The sequence below is a fragment of the Dromiciops gliroides genome, chromosome 3, assembly GCF_019393635.1.
Source record: "Dromiciops gliroides isolate mDroGli1 chromosome 3, mDroGli1.pri, whole genome shotgun sequence".
In the NCBI taxonomy this organism is placed as follows: Eukaryota; Metazoa; Chordata; class Mammalia; order Microbiotheria; family Microbiotheriidae; genus Dromiciops; species Dromiciops gliroides.
The window spans coordinates 9,638,938-9,647,684 of record NC_057863.1 but is presented as its reverse complement, the minus strand read 5'-3'; positions in this window follow the sequence as shown (position 1 = coordinate 9,647,684).

The window sequence follows — 8,747 nt, the reverse complement described above, 5'->3', positions numbered from 1 at the left end:
AGATCCAAGGAGGACTTGGGCATGGAGGTGAGAAGACGCTGGGGACAAGGGAGGGGATTAAACGAAAGGCAAAGCCTGATGAACAAAGTTGGGGGCAGTTCAAAGGGGGTAGACCATTAGTGGTCTAGACTGTGAGGGGTCAGATGCTCATCTTCCTTGACTTCTCTGTAACCTCTGACTTTGTTGATCATCTTCTTATGCATTTTCTCTACCTCTGTCTCTTTGTCTCTGTCTCTGTCTCTCTCTGACTAGCTGACGTGGAAGTCTGCCCAACATTTTTACCTTTTTAACTCATTTCTAGACCTGCTTTCACTATTAGGCCTCTCCCCCCACCACTCACCATCCAATTTTGCCAGGCAAAATGACTGTAAACATCCAGACTTAGTTATAAAGTGAGAGAGGAGACCCTTGTGGACTGGCCCCAGGTCTGGGCTGATCTCTACAAGCCACGGGACCTGCCACGTGGTGTCTCTCTGGAGAAGGCCAGGCACAGTCCACATTTGGAAGGAAGAGGGGGAAGGAAAGGGGGAGGGACGTGGCCATCCTCTCCCATGGAAAACTTTCATTCTTTTCCCCTAATCTTGTTTCTCCTCCCTGTGTTTGTGTGAGTCCATAACAAACATCCACAGAGATTTCTGAATGGGAAAGGACGGCCATCGACACCATCCTCAGGAGAAGGAGTTCACTGTCCCAGAGTCACATGGTTAATGAGCAGTAAGAGGCACAGCTGTGAGTTGAGGACCCTCCTGCGGAATCCTCAGTGGCTCCCATTTCTTCCACTGTGGAGTGGTGCCTGTTTGCCCTTCCAGGTTTATTCTACATCACTCCCCTTCCCATTCTCTGCAGGCCAGTTGGACTCCCCATTTACTGTTCCCTGAACTGAGTCTTTGGCTTCTACTCTTTGTGCTTCCGTCTGGGTCAACCTCTATGTTTTGAACCCGTGCCCCTGGATAGGTGACTCCCAGAATCCTTTGCTTTCTCCTTCATCATGCCCCAGTCCCTCTGTATGCTTCTCCCTCTCGAGTGACTTCCTATTCACTCCTCTCTTTGTGCTTTGGGTCCCCAGCAAAATGTAAGCTTCCAGCGGGCAGGGGCCATCTCTCATTTGTGCTTTTGTGTCCCTAGCCCAGTGCCCAGCACATGGAAAGGGCTCCCTAAATGCTGGTTTTCAATTTGCACCAAAGGAACTTGTCCAACAATGCACTTCCAAAGATTTTCTTTGAAGGGATAAGGTTTGGTATTAGAGAGACCCCATCTCCACAAATCAATATAAAACAAACTCAGCTCCAACATTCGTCTCCTCTCCCATGTCTTCCAGGTCCTTAATATATACAAAGATACTTTGCTGGAGAGCCAGACACCAGAACCCTGCTCCAAGACAAGCTGTTTCTTCACTGCAAGGGGGAGGGGACTTCCTGATGAGCCTCCCCCTCCTCCCAAATGGCCTGAACCCTTTGTGACCAAGAGTCTACATCTGCAAGTAGCCTGGCTGGGGCAAGGTGGTCAGCTTAGGCCTCAGAAGTGATTAAGGCACACAGCCATGTGGAGACCAAAGCCACAAGCTGTGTCTGCCTTGCAGCTGAGAGCTCCAAGCCGCCGAAGTAGCCACCTGTAGACACACAGTCCCGTACCTCACTTACTCACACAGGCTCATGCGTGCACGTTCACACACACACACACACACACACACACACACACACACACTCAGAAAAGCTCACTATGTTTGGCAGCCTCCCACAAACCAACCCACACACTTCACTTTCAGCCAAGTTCATGGAATCCATAACCCTACGCCTCCCCCTCTCCCCCACATTCACGCCCCAGAACACAGGCTGTCGACTAGCCACACCTGCACCCCGTCTGAGGGTTCCTTCTTCTGGCCTTAACTCTAGTCCCCAACTCATTGGACCGGAGCGCTCTTTGAAGGGTCTCTCATAGATGGTCACTTAGGAGAGAACCCCTCCCTGAGCCCCCAACTCTGGCCCATCTCCTTTCCCACTCGGGGAAACTAGGTTCTAGGCCTCCTGGAGCTGGGTCTCTTAGCAGTTCATGGCTCTGCTCACATTGGCTGATGCAGAGTCTCCAGAGGGATGTTTCCCAATCCAATCCCCAATTTAAATTCAATCGGCAGACACTGATCAAACCCTTTCACCCCTTGCCCCTCCTGAGGACCGGCCCACTGCTGTCCGGTGTCTAAAGTTCACGTGCTGAACACTTGTCCGGTGGGAACCACAGTTAAGTGTCTCGGCTCGTCTCGTTGCTGTTGTTTTCCTTCTTAAGAAGGTCTGTTCAGCCTGGTGCTTCCTTTGGGCTCAAGAATGCCTGACCGTCCAAGGGAACTCTCTTCAAATGCAGCCCCTCAGCCAAGGAAGCCTTGTGACCAGAGCTTAGCAGAGTCTTCACTGAGCTTCCCTGTCCACATCCTCTGGAATTGGGGAAGGAGGTATTGTGCATGCCCAGGGTGCTTGTGTCTCTGTATGTGTGTGTGTGTGTGTGTGTGTGTGTGTGTGTGTGTGTGTGTGTGTGTGTGTGTGTGTGTGTGTGTGTGTAAATGCGGTCTTTCCAGCTGTGTCTGGAACAATTTCCTGATGATTTTTTTCTCTTGCTGCTTGCATCTGCAGTGCAGCTGTTTCTGGCCTTCTCCTTGGGACAGTGGAGATGCCGTCCTCTTGGGGCAGGTCATCCCTCTACTTGGCCTTCCCCCTTCCCTCCCTAGAGGCTGAGCCTTCAGCTTGGGAAGGCCTTTGTTCCATGATCAGGGCAGTTAAATGAGCCTCCTCTGCAGCAGAACACAGACAACAATGACAACATCAATAATAATAATCAGAACAGTGGTTTTCTAAAAGCACCATGGGAGACCCAAACAGATGGCATTGATCCTTTAGATGAGAGAATTTTTGCCCTGAACTGAGAGGGGGCGAGGTGCAATTGATATTGCACCCAAAAAAGACGGGGATGGAAACAGGAAAAGCGTGGTGGGGGAAGAAATAGGAAAGGAAATTTCCCCCACTTGCACATCAGAGTTGTGACATCCCTTTGCACAAAGGCTTGTAAACACTATTTCTCAAGTGCTATTTATTCTTAAAGTTTTCTCATTTTATTTCCTCTGTGACTGTCACAGGGGAGAGTCTCCAGATAGCATCAAAAGCTTCCTTGGTAGATAGTGTCATTACAGCCCAATGACTTACTTTGTTGAGTCAGATCACTGTCTTACAATTCTTACATGATGGGTGGGAAATTCCTAGAGAAGACTTCAAGTCCTTGTGCTCTGATCTCTCCTTGGTTGCCACTATGAATGGCCTTGTCTCAATCCTCATCCTCCTTGACTTCTCTGAAGACTTTCACTAAGTTGATCATCTTGTGGATTCTGTCTCTGTCTCTATCTCTGTTTCCCAGTCTCTATTTCTGTCTCTCTGCTCATCTCTGTCTCCATCTGTCATTCTGTCTGTCTGTCTGTCTCTGTCACTGTCTCTCTCTGTGTCTGTCTCTGTCTCTCTCTCTGTCTCTGTCTGTGTATGTTTCATCCTAACACTGGTGTCTCCTGGCTTCCCTGCTACTTATCCAATCACTCCTTAGTTTTCTTTGCTAGAGTTCATCCAGGTCACACCCACTGACAAAATATTAGGAGACCCCCTGTTTTCCAGAGTTCAGTTCCAGTGGGCAAACTGGGCCCTGAGCTTGGCAGAACAAACCTTTGCAATCACCCTCTGGATGATCTCACCCTCTGGCAAAATCACATAATTCCCCAGGTGTTCTCTGAGCTGGACAAGCACAGGACAGACTCTGCAAGTCCTGCAATGAATCAAGCTTGTCACATTCTTGCTGTTACTCCTCATTGTCAGGGTTACAGCTCACTGGGCAGCCACTAGCATAAGTATTGAGATCTCCCCACACTGCCTCAGGTCCTCAGACAGGGGCGGGGCCCTGGCACAGGTGTCTATGGCTCCTCCTTGCTTGCAGGTCTTTATCTTCACTCTTAAAAGAAAACTTCTCTTTGATTCTTGACTCTCCTGTCTCCAGCCTGCTCTGTTCAGCTCTGGCCATTCACAGATTAGAGGCCAGTTCTGCCCGGTTGACACCACTAACTGGGAGCATCATCCATGGCTCTATTCTGAGCCCATTACTCTTCTCTCTATATATGCTATAGCTTGGTGATCTCATCATCCTCTTTGGGGCTGATTATCAACTCCATGAAGATAATTTTCTCATTAATACATCTAGTCCAAATCTTTTTTTTTAAGCTCCAATGTGACACACCTTTAGTGTGTCTCAAACTGGATGTGCTAAAGGCATTTCAAATTCAGTATGAACAAAGCAGAACTCATTATCTTTCCCAAACCAATTTCCCTTCCTAGAATTCCTATTATTGTCAAAGGCACCACCAGCTTCCCAGTCACCCAGATGCACCACCTCGGTGTCCTACGTAACTGCCCAATCCCCTTCAGGTTAGGTCTCCAATTTGTTTTCAATTCTTGTTTCTTCACTTACTCTCTTTTACCTCCATGATTAAATATCAAGCTTGGCTTTGAAAGCCTTCCTAGCCTGGCCCCTTCCTATTTTTCCAGTCTCTTACACTTTACTCTCCTCCATATATTCTATGGCCCAGTGACAATAGCCTTCTTTTTGTTTCTCAGATAAGACCTCCTCCCACCCCCATCTCACTATTCTGGATTTTCACTGGCTTTCCTCCATGCCTGGAATTCTCTTTCTCATCTCCTTGTTTCTGTGGCTTCTTTCAAGTCTGAGGCAAAATCCCAGTTTCTGTAAGAAGCTTTCCCCAAACCTCCTTAGTGCTAGTGCCTTCTCTGATATTATACCCAATGTGTCCTGTAGAGATCTCATTTGTGTGTAGCAATTTACATGTTGTTTCCTGCATTAGAGTGTAATCTTCCCCCCAAAACGGTCTTTTCCCTTTATTTGTGTCTCCAGCACTTAACAAGGTACCTGGCACATAGTAAGTGCTTGATGAGCATTTGTTAACTTGAGAAACAATCATCTAGAGCATGGCTTCTTAAAGTTTTTCCACCCACGACCCCTTTTGCCTGAGAAATTTTTCTGAGACCCCAGATATATAGGTAAATAAAATAGGTATACATAACCTTTTACTATTGTCAGATTTTTCATGACCCCCCACATTCAGTTATGTGACCCGCATATGGGGCCATTAGATGCTTACTATGGACTAGGCACTAGGCTAAATTCTGGGAATACAAATGTAAGCAAAAAGAAGGTCTTTGCCCTCAAGGAGCTTACATTTTAATGAGGAAGACAACATATAAAAGAAAGATAAAAAATGCATATGTGGAAATAAGAAGGTTTGTGGCCCAGGGGCATGTTGGGAAAGTCTGGAGGAATACAAACTGGTGTGAAATGAAGCCATGACTGGTCTGAGCACCTTCTTTCAATGGAGGTTCGGGGAGGAGTACAAAAGTCTGCATTGACCACATGTCTCCTTGCCTATCTCAACAGAAAAGGACTAGATCTTTGACTTCATGGATAGAGAGGATTCCCTCTATAAATGCAGGTGGGCACTTCTTCTGCGAGAACACCAAAAGCTGATACAACTTGTCCTGGGTCATACAGAAAGTATGTGTCAAAGGAAGGAGTTACATCCAGTTATTCCTGTTTCTAAGAGAGCTCTCTCTGTATTACACTACTGCCTTACAGATGGGTTCCCATCTGTAAGAGTAATCAACACAAACACAAAGACTCAAAGATGGTAGATGGCATGTCCTACATTACCAAAAGAAAGAAAACTCATGTTAGAGTATTTGGAGCAATGTATAATAAGGTTTGAAAGGTAGGATGGGCCCAGATTGGTAAGACCTTTCAACGCCAAACGAAGAAATTTGTATTGGGTACTAAAGGGGATAAGGGACCCCCAGAGTTGATCAAACAGGGAGAGGACATGGCTTGACATGCATCCCAGGAAAATCGCTTTGGCTGCTGCATAGCAGATAGAGTTGAATGAAGAGAGACAAACAAGGGAGATCAACCCAAAGGCCACTGTACTAATCCAGGTAAGAGGTGATGAGGGCCTGGAAAAGTGAGGTGGTTCCATGAGGAAAGATAAAGGGATGGATCTCAGAGATGTTGTAGACCTAGAAAAACAAGATTGAGCAGCTGTTCAGACAGGAGGAGCGAGGGAGGGTGAGCAGTGGAGAACACTGGGCTTGCAAACCTGGATATCTAGGGGGAAACTGGTACCCTCACAGTTGTTCATAGAGGACTTTGAAGAGGGATGGGTTCCCAGGGAGGAATGAGAAATTGCTTTGTTCATAAATTTGAGACGCCTCTAGGATGTCCAGCTGGTAATGTCTAAAAAGTAGCTGGTGAAGGGGGCCAGGGGCTCCGGAGACTGACCAGTGCTTTCAGTAACACAGATTAAGGAGTAGCAAAAAGTACCATCTAAATTTTCTAAACTTCTAGATATGGATCTAGGAATTTCAAGGTGTTCCTTGAGGCTATAATTCTCACACTGGCCTGATCTCCTTATTTTATAGGTGAGGAAACCATGGTCCACAGAAATCATGTGATGTGCTGAAGGTCACTAGGAGGTAATATTCTGTACCTGGACATGAGCATCCTTATGGCCACTTTCCAGCTCTAACAAAATTTCAGGGTGTAAACTTCAAAATAATCTCAGTCTCTGTCCTCTGCTCTCCTCTCCTCTCCTCGCCTCACCTCACCTCTCTTCTCCTTCTCTCTCTCTCTCTCTCTCTCTCTGTAAAGTGGGATGAGTTCTGTGCCCCTTTCTACGTCCCCACATGCACAACACCTTTTTGGGGGGACTGTTATGATCAAGACTAGGTCTGTGATGTCATTACTATAAAGAATTCTCAAATAAGAAAACTCCCCATACAAATGCAGGGTAGCACATTCTCTGCCACTTAGACTCTTAGAGAAATGCCTAGAGCACAGTTATTAGGTGATTCTTCCAGACTCCAGGAGCCAGTAGGTGTATGTCAAACCCAGGACTTCTCTGAGGTCAGTTATGGGTTGACTCCGCTATGCTACCTCAGGTTGTAAGTCTATAAAGGATCTTTCGATTTTCTCTTTCCTAGAAGAAAGAGACCAGATAAGCCACATTCATGAAGAACTATAATTACACAGGGAGCTTCTCTCACCTGTGTTTTCAGGCTTGTTTTGAAATAACACCCTAAACGTAGACAAGCTAACTTGTCTCCAGGCTTCAGCTTTGTTCTTCAGCTCTCACTGGCTTCATCTGCTAGATTCAGTTCCATGTGGCATTATATTGGCAAAGCTACTAGTTTCAAGGATGAAAATTCCCCAGCTGCATTGATAATAGGGCTCTCTGCCCCACCCTGTCCCCACTGGACATTAGCCCCATCTGTGCTAGTGGAATTTACTTCATCATGATGGTGATAAGCAGGGAAATCCTTCCCCGGAGACCTGGCTTGGGGACTAGGGAGGGGCTCAGTCTGTGCCCAGGCTGCCTCACAACTTGAGAAGATATGGATTAGTTAAAGAATAGGATTTAGGATTGCTGGGACAATGAACAACAGTGGAAGGTAGCATTTGGAAGACCCATTGCAGCCCAAATGGAATGAATGGCCATGAGTAGGCATTGTCCATTTCCAGCTGCCCTGGATGTTTGCCTTCCCAGGGATGTCACAAGGGTGTCCCCATGAGTAGAGTCACTGGGGGGAATGGAGAATGGAGGGACAAGTTAGTGGAGTTAATCCAATTCCCCATTAAGGAGGCAGGCCATATAATATGGCCCCTACCAGTTCTCTTTTCGGCCCAGTTGTGAGCCAGCCATGCCATATTTATTGTATTTCTTTCCAGAGCTTTGGGGGCTTCTTGCCTTTCCCTTCCTAGCTCATGGGCTTCCTGAGAGCCTAACTTGCTCATTAGCATCTCTACATGGGTCCAGGCATTCCACACACACACACACACACACATACACACACAACAGGATTTTGTCAGAACTTTCTGGTTCCACTTTTTATGGTTGGAGGAGAAGAGGAAAAAAGTAGGCAAGTATTTGCCAAATCAGGCTCCAAGGTCTGTTAGGAGAAAGAAGGAAAGGAGAAAGAGGGAGGGAGGAAGAAAGGAAAGGAAAGGAAAGGGAGGAAGGAAGGAAGGAAGGAAGGAAGGAAGGAAGGAAGGAAGGAAGGAAGGAAGGAAGGAAGGAAGGAAGAAAAAGGGAAGAAAGGAAAGGAAGGAAAAAAGAAAGGAAGGATGGGAGGAAAGATAAGGCTGGTAATATAGGTATAAATCACCTCTAAACATGGGGCTTGTGGTCTTGGTAATGTATATGTTACTAAGGCTCAAAAACAAAGGAGGGGAGGAAGAGGAAGAAGGGTGAGGACATAGTGAGGATGCATTGATACTTAGAAGAATCTCTGAAGTCCTCAGGCAGCACATGTCCAGTCCCATCACTAATCTTAGCCTTTCCAATGGGATCGGCCTTGGCAGTGCTTGGACTTTGCTAGTGGAGCCTTCAAGAACCCTGGTCAGCTCCATGTGCAGGAGACACAATGGCTAAGCACGCTAGAGCTGGAGTAAAAGGGACCCCTAGACTCAAACCCCTCCCTTAGGTTGGTGCTTTTCTGTCCATAGGAAATTCAATTAATGGTGTGACCCTACTTACAACAACTTCTCAGAATCCATCCCAGGATGGGCCAGGTGACTGGAGTGTGTGGGTGGCTCAGCATACCTCATTCTCACTTCAGAACAACCAACTCAAGATCCCCGTTCTTCTGAGGGTGAGAGCCAGATCA